The sequence below is a fragment of the Rhodamnia argentea genome, chromosome 10, assembly GCF_020921035.1.
Source record: "Rhodamnia argentea isolate NSW1041297 chromosome 10, ASM2092103v1, whole genome shotgun sequence".
In the NCBI taxonomy this organism is placed as follows: Eukaryota; Viridiplantae; Streptophyta; class Magnoliopsida; order Myrtales; family Myrtaceae; genus Rhodamnia; species Rhodamnia argentea.
In genome coordinates this window covers 19,972,125-19,980,963 of record NC_063159.1, presented here as the reverse complement: position 1 = coordinate 19,980,963, position 8,839 = coordinate 19,972,125, and the positions used below count along the sequence as shown (strand labels likewise).

General features: G+C 40.0%; 1 pseudogene; it reads right to left on the bottom strand.

The window, feature by feature from the left end:
* Window positions 1-840: 840 nt before the first annotated feature.
* Window positions 841-7,314, bottom strand: LOC115730124 (annotated as a pseudogene).
* Between the last annotated feature and the right edge of the window lie 1,525 nt (window positions 7,315-8,839).

Sequence of the window (8,839 nt, the reverse complement as noted above, 5' to 3'; positions counted from 1 at the left end):
CGCGCGAAGAAACCATGACCAAAGCGGTTACACAAAAAGGCGGTAATCTCAAAAGGTGGAAAAAGAAGTGGTGCGCAAATCCAGGAATCATCGATGAAAACCGTCGAAGAGTGGAAGAACGTGTAGGAGTAGAGAACCGGAGGCAGTTACTAAGAAGCTCTCTATAAATATCGCGGGTCATTCAACGAGCAAGCCCCCGAACAACTCAACAAACAAATCTTTACTCTTTTACCTAGTCTTTAGTTTAACTCGTAGCTTTCGATTCCCATCGTCGATTAAATTCCGGTGAGGGTCATACCTAGAGATAGGTGTCATTGATTAAATTCTGGCGCCCGCTCATTAAGTCCAGCATCGTCGATTCAATTCCGATGTTGTACTCATCACTCACCCTGTCCAATACCGTCGATTAAATTCCGATATTGTGTCATACATCCACCGTCCAGTATCGTCGATTAAATTCCGACATTGTGTCCTCAAATCTGATTCAGCCTCGTCGATTAAATTCTGGAGTCGCACCTTGAGTTTTAGTACGTCAAAGTTTATCTCATCGTTGAACAAGTGGGTTGTCGAATTACCAAAAGTCTGTATCACGCCTTAAGCGTAAATATAAGTATCTTTCGCATTTGACACTCTCTGTCCAAAACTGGCCCGGAACTTCTTATTGGAAAACGAACGGATTAAGTTCGATAAAAGATCCCCGCGTCGATAATCCTTTTGGGCCCCAACCATATTTGCACCAAAGCCCAAGAACCCGTTTGGGTTTAATCGAAGGATTTTAAACGCGCAACACTCTCCAAGACGCACTGTAGCACACCGAATCAATAGCCAAAGTACGAAAGGAGGGCTCGTTTGCCACCTTTCAAAACCGAGAACCATGAACATCATCACCACCGAGAAGAGCAATTCTAGCCGTCTTCAAGAACTCCATGATGTAAGTGTTGAACGCACTGCACATGACTCGCAAGCCATGAAATCCCCCCCTCCTTTGGCCAGCACCTCGAACTCCTCCTCCATCCTCTCTTTCCCGCTCAGGTTGAGGGCCAACATGAGGCAGTCCATTTGGATCACTCCCTTGGTCGCTAGGCTCGAGTCCGGGCGGACGGGGAGTATGTACTCTGCAGCTATCACCTTCCTGTTCTCTGGAGGCGAAGCATAGCAGTTCTTGAGGAGCTTCGCGCAATGCTTATCGTTCCCAATCGTGGCATATACGCTGCAAGAAAGTAACGTGTTTTTCATGAATCAATCTTGTGCTTTCTCTGACTAGTAACTACCTTTTGGCCTCGCCAAGAGACAAAAATGAAACAAGGGAAACAACAAGCCTTGTCCTAGTACTTCCTGAAGAGAATTTCATCTTCAAGAACAGGAATAGAGACATCGTTCCGACCTTCATGAAAATGGCTTCTCCCTTTGAAACGCTCAAGAACACGTCGCCTCCAACATGCTCGACACCTACATTGATCTCGACATTAGATTTTTTCGGTGTTATTGTCTGGAAGGTGCTTCATATAAGTTAATTGGCAACGGTTGAATGTGAGATGCGAAAATGTTCCTAGATCTTGCGTTGCTCTCAAATAACTAGGAATGGACGCTAATCTCGAAGAGCAAGAAAGTGAAAAAAAATCATATACCGGGATAGGATGGAGCGTCTTCAATCACGTGAGGCAAGTCAAATTTGACGTTCTTAATCGATGGGTATTTGGTGACGATGGTGCTAAGCACAGCCCCGGTGCCACCTTCGACATCGACCACCGTCTTGAGGCCCTCGAAGCCGTCGTACATTTCGAGTATCTTCTTCATGGTAATGATGGAGTGATCTGACAATCCCCGGCTGAAGATCTTGTTGAATCACGGATATGTGCGGTGATACTCGAACACAGTCATCCTGTACGCCTTGTTGAACGGGATTCCTCTTTCGAGAATTGCATCTTTTAAGTAGTACCTGCGAGTTCAAAAGCAAACAGTCCAATTCAATAATCTGGGAAAATTCTTTTATGATATGTTCTCGAGCTGCGAAACATTGGAGGATATTTGGGATGATTCAAACGTGGGACTCCAATCACCAGTTACGTCAGTTTCTCTGAGGATGACTGAAAACAAATTACCTTAGTTGCCATAATTAATATCATCCCACCATCTACATGTTTGTCAAGTCTTGACAGGATATTAGCCATTCGCTTAGCTGATAAATATTTTCCTTCTGATATATACTCACGTTCAATTACAGTGGTTAACGCAATGTTGGTCATTATATACTCAGATCCTAAGAATTTATTGTGTAAATTTACCAAAACATGGAGGAAAACTAATTGTGCCCACCTCATGTGATATGTCGAATATATACCAAGCAAGAGCAACCCCTCAATTTTCAGGCAAAAATTATCAAATAGAACACGAAATGTTTGCTAAAGCAAGCACCCGGAATGGTTGATGGGGGTACAGGGTCCTATCAATCATCGAACCGAGTCGGATACTGAAGCTTAAAGTTCTTTAGATTTGTCAAACGGGTGGGTCAATCGGGCAAAAATAAACAGACCCAAATTGACACATTTTCATGTAATACAAATGTAAAGATCCGTACCCGACCTGACCCCGTTAACACCTAAATTTTGATTTTTCTTAAATCATTCATTTCAAGCATAAAATAAGAACTAGTCATAGTTCTCACCAAAAATAACTTTTCATGCATTGCATATTTATTTTCTGTCAGTCATTGCATTTAAGGTCAGAGGTGAATCAACCGAGCTTAATTTTGACAGAGAGATGAACCAAGATCAGTGTGAAGTGTTAGATCTAGGGGTGTGCCAAATTTGTTTAAATCAAGAGGACCTAGTTTTGAGCCTAATTCAGTCCATTTAAGCTCTATTATTTAATTAAGGTTTTCAACTTAATGTCCATTATTTAAAAAGCCTTAATTTGGGCATGAAAAAAGCAAGACAAGCTCATGGGCTTATGATGGGGAATGTGCCGAATTCTATAAGTTCAGACCTTGATCAACCTGTGTGAGGTTTTACTTAATTATTCATTTAATTAATTTAAGACCAGAATTACATTTTTAAGCCCATTAGGAAAGGCCATTTACGGCCATCAATTCACCAAACTCCTCATGGCCGAACTTCTCATTGTCCTAGTGGAATTAGAACTCTTCAAAATTGCAGATTTGGTTAAAGAGTTTTAGTAACGTAGGATTCCTATCTAGGTAGAGTTTCATCAAATGTGGAAACTCGAAATCTAATGGCTGCAAATTAATCCTATTCGGTTTTAGATTGTCGATCCAATGGTCACTAGGAAGTCCTACTCCTTCTAGGACTTCAAGGACCAAGCTCTATATAATAAGCTCTTCACGTTAACGCAAAGAGGCTGGACAAACCCTGAAAAATTTCGACACGTATAGAGCAAGGGCTGAATCTTGGTGCATTCGCTCATCAAATTCATGCATTAAGGCTGCCGTTTGAAGCTCGCACGATCACCCCCATTCAACCTTTGTGCTGTGCCCAGTTCGTGAGTTTGTTCAAACTCATCCGAAGCCACCTGAGTCCTCCACCGTCCATCCAAGCTGCTTCCTGTTCCAACTTTCTGTTTGGATGCAAATCAGCCCTCTTTAGTGGTAAAAGAGCTTCCTTTTATTTTGATTCTCGAGACCTCACAAAGTACCTCATATTGTGTTAGAATTTTGACGATTTCGGAGCCCGATTCGAATCAAAAGGGGACTGTTTCAGGCAGATATACAGCTTGTACGTGTGCAGAATTTTAGCTTGGGAAAAGGTAATTTTTCTTAACCTTCGATTGCAATTTATGCTTGTTTATTTGGAAACTTGCATATATGTTCTAACACTTTGACGAACATACTTGAATTGCAATTAAAGACGAAAGTTGAACCCTTTTCAATCTAGTTTTGCTCAAAACCGAAAATTACCAATGGTAGGATGAAAATCTGATTTGTTTGAGAAGATAATTCGTTCATAAGATAGGCTGAATTTTCGTGATGTTCTTGAAAATTGCTTGACATCAATTAGGAAATATCTTTTCTCGAATAAAATTGTTCGTCATTGTTGTGATCTAAATTGGATTGGGAAAAGATCAGATTTTTTCTTTTTGTTGAATTAAAAAAAATCAAATTTTGGTAATAAATTCTATCATGGCCGAATGTCATACGTTGGAAGTCCTTGCTTGAAATTCCCATGTTGGTTGGTCGACTGGAACTTATCTATTGGGTGTTCGATCATGGCTTTATGTTATTGATAGGAATTTGTGATTGTTCGATATTATCTCCTGGTGTGAATAAAGATTCGACTAAATTGAAATTTTATCTGATTTGGCTAAGTTAGATAATTTTTGACTCATGGATACATTTTTTTAGCTAGTCGTTATCTTTAACACATGCGAATGATTTGGATGTTGTATGTCGTTATCTTATCTTATCTCCGGGGAATTTTCTGAACACATTTGATTAGAGATAAGGTTTGGTTGGATTGAATGTCTATCTATTTTTTTTATGAGGATTATCTAAAATTAAATTTTCAAATCTCAAAGATAATTTCTCAAATCAAAAATGGATTGAATTTTTGGATGAGGAAAGGTGGATCCCCAATCTCATAATTTCGGCCACCCCTCTTTTAATTTTCGAAATTTCAAGCTCAATTGATTTTCATTTTCATTTTATTTTTGTCATGCTTGTTTGTTTTGATTTGTTATAAAATTTGCACATCTTTAAACAAACATGCCCATAATATATGCTCCCTATGTGCCTAGACCCGTCGGAAAAATAAATTACACGCCTTAGCCACGATCTCGTGGAATGGGATGGTGATTTAGTATAGAAGTTCGTGTTCTGCCATTCGGCAAAAGGGATGTTGTTTTTCTATACGCGTATCCGCATACTGGTTCGAATCCTCGAGGATGTAGCGGATGAAATCTCGCTCTAGCCCGGATCTTTGGAAATGAGAGGATTTTCGAGAAAATCGAAAATTAAAGGTATATTATGGGCATTTTTGTTTATTTTTGTTCAGATTTTTGAATGCTTTTGAATGTTTTCTTTTATTGTCGAAAATACCAAAAAAATCATCCTCTAGACGCATAATATATGGTCTCATATTACACTTTTTTTTTTCAAAAAAAAAATCAAAATCAAAATCATTCAAATCACATTGATTAATCAAAAAGGGATTTTTCATGAAATTGGTACCGAAAGGGCATTAATTTTTCCAATTAATGTAACCAAGTCCCCGAATCCATTTTTCTCAGGTGCGCAGAAATAAAATAGTTCTCCCTCTATTTTATTAAGGTTTCTAATCAACCTTCCGTAAAATGATTAGTGACGGCTTCAATTGAATATATTTTCATGAATAAACCTAAGTTGCGATTCGATAGGACTTGGGAGGGTCCAAATTAGGTTAGTTGATTCAATTGACACGATAATCCGTTAGCCTAATTTTAGGTCGCGACAGACCCATATTGGTAAAAAATTTTCATATTTAAGCTCATACGCCAATTGAGGTGAGAGCGCGGAGTAAGTAAGCGCGAGATCAAGCGAGAGCAAGAAAGTGTGAGGAGAGTCATAGGGGTGGGCTAGATTTAAGTAAGTTGTGAATTCATTTAACACACATATTATTTTATGCCTTACTGTTCTAAACCCATTAACTGAATATAACTAAATCATTTAACAACTCAATCTATTAAATATTAGTTAAGAAATGAGTTTATGATATATTTTAATAGCTATAGTTGCTCAGCCTGATAGTGATGGACCTGAGCATGTCCTTAAAAGGCTAAAGGGGAGATAGGGGAAGGAATTCCCCTATAAGTTTTCTCTATATTCCCTCTTTTCAAGGAAGAAAAATATTTAGAAGGAACTTAAGGGGCCTCTGGCAGGGGAAGATAGACCCTCGATCAACTTAGGTTGGCGACAGCTGGGTAGGCGGGTAGAGTAGCCTCCCACACCTACAGTCACAAGAAGAAGCTTTGATGCTCCACTGAGTAGATTTGTGCTTCGCCCAATTTCTGATAACCAACTTATCTACCTAGTACCACCACCCGATCCTTGTAAGGTCAAGTCCCAATGGTGGGAGACAAAGTGGACAAATCGACATCATATTTTTTTGCATTGTCTTAAGGTGTGGCCATTGGCCCAATCCTGATACGCTTTCAGACCTCATCATAAGAAAGTAATTGAATCAAACGAGGATCCAACCTCCGCCCAATAAAAAGTAACTTATCCTACTTTTGGGTTATAGACAACTTAGCTCGATTGAGAATTCATTGGGTGATGAAATCCCGGTTGTTCTAATGAAATCGATGGATTATTAGTAAGGTGAGTAATACGGACTTTAATTTTAATATATTGATTAAATTTAGGTTTGCATTTAAGAAATGAAACAATAATCGATGAATTATTATGTTCACATTTAAGAAATAAAAAAATAGATAAGATATAATCGGTCCGGGCTGTCCGATTCTCTCCTAAAATCAAGAACTAGATCGAAAATCAGCGATTTCAATTTAATGAAATCGAAAATTAGGCCGAACCGATCAGTTCGGTTAGATTTGATTGGTCCGTCTTGCTCACTCCTAGTGAGGAGGAGATCGCACGGTAGAAAGGACACAAGCTACAACTTCATTTTTGGTAATTAGTAAAGCTAATCTTGAAATGAAAAATAACAATTCTTCAAAGAAGTGGTTATAAGAACAAAACGTTTTCGAGTAAGATCTAGTGTTAAGGAGCGGTAAAGAACTTAACATTGATGTAGTTACAGTTTAACATGTCCTTTGTTGCGTGAAATTGATGGTGATGTCTCTGGCTTTTGAGGAAGAAAAATCATGATAACAATCCCAAAGAAATAAAAAAAAAAAAACAGCAAAAGAACGTAAAGGTTTTAGAAAAACGGATACCAGCTTTCCATGAAGACCTTGTCCTGGATGGTCGGGTTGAGTGCGGCAATGGAAACGCCATCCGCGTCCTTGACCAAGAACCTGCACACGGGGAGCCAAACCGGAGAGCCGTTCGACCTCGCTGCCGGGGAGGTCGCGACGGGTGCAAGTTAGCACGGATTAGCTGGCCAGCAGCCGGAAGATCCGGCCGAGCATGACGGGGGTGTCAGGGTTTCGGGGTCGGGAGTTGGGTCGCGACTTCGCTCGGGGAAAGGCAAGCACCCGGCCCAGCCCGGCATTGGCCACAATCTCGAGGAGGTCGAGCTCGATGGTGGCCTTGAGGACCATGGGGAGAGTGGGCGCGATCGCCAGCTGCATGGCGAAGAGGTTGGCCTCCTCGTTGGAGACTTGGGTCGAGGTCATCTGGGTCTCAGATCCTGCTGAACTCATCCTTTTCTCGTTTTCCATTATCCGATGAGTATTGGGAAAGGAAAGCACAGGTAATGGTACGAAAAGATTGCAAAATCGTAAACCGTCATTGATATTTTTCGTCAAGCGCGCCTCCCATTTCCACCCAAAAATAAAAATAAAATTAGATCCCCATTAAGATAAAGAAAGTTACAGCTTCTAATGGTACTGTACACACCGAACGGAGTTTTGGTTTTTGATCCAACAAGCTGTATACCTGTCGAATCATTCCAAAGAAGACGAGAAAGAAATGAAATCGGCACGTGCTTGTGCTCGTGCTCTCATTTTGAGCCTATGATAACAAGTCTGAACCTTTTGTACGATCCAGACATTTTTATAAGCCTTCACTTGCTTACTCCGGCAACTCGTACGTAGAACTTGCCGAAATAGGCGTGCTTTCTTAATTGCGAATCATTTTACAAGGCATTATGTTTACCCCATTTTACTTTCTTCGGGTTGGACCGTCCAACCCGAATTAGTTTTGAATCTCCCCACAATAGGAAAATTAATCAAAATTGTCCCAAATTAGGAAAGGACACGCATCCGCCTCGGGGAGAGATGACTCTGTGACCACATTGAACGTTGAAGAAGAGTTTGCAGACCTCTCATGTCACTTTCCCTTTAGAGAATAATCTCTACTAAACAACTTATATTTAGATGACTTAAGAGGGGAAAGAAATCAATAAGAGTCCACACATCACATCTAAACTTATCGAAATCCTTAATATCTTTATTACTGTTCGTCCTTCTCAAGAATAGATCTATAGCTGCATGAAATAAGGCACTCGCTTTGGTAAAAAAAGGAACTTATTCACAAAATGTGCCAGCATATGATTTCAACTAACCTTTTCATAGCCTTTGATCAAGCTTAGTAATGCTCCATGCCTCCTTTGGTTGTGCAAACTTTCGATAAGTACAAGTGAGGGTGGCATCGGCGATCGCAATCCTGACAAGCCGAGGATGAAGGTTGCCTCATTCATCTATCCGTGCGATGGTCCAACCGATCAGCCTGCTGGAATCGTTGAAGAAGAGGGATCTGTAGCTTGTACCACAACTTCACCCTCTACAGAATATTCCAACAAGTTCTGGACCAAGAACACTGCCCGAAGCTTTTGAAGAACTCGCGCAATTCGGTAGGAAGCGACATATCATCCTTCTTTCTCGAAACGGGTTAACTCGACGTACTCTCCTTATAGTTTTGGTGAGAGTTGGATTTGTTACTTATTATTACATAGTGTTAGCAAGGTAGGGTTATTTATGTAATTAGCCCATATAATTGTACAAGTCTTAATCCTAAGCTCATAAATTTTTCTTTTGACCTCAATAATATTATTCTCTCTTTTACCAACAACACAAGCATCTCCACATAATCTGCTTTGTTACCCCTTTTGTAAAATCAATATGCAGACTCAAACTATATGAATATAAAATTCCTTATTCTTTCCTTTTATTGGCAGAACTTGGTACACCGAAACGAAAGCATACTGCGAAAAAAAGAAGGGATCAT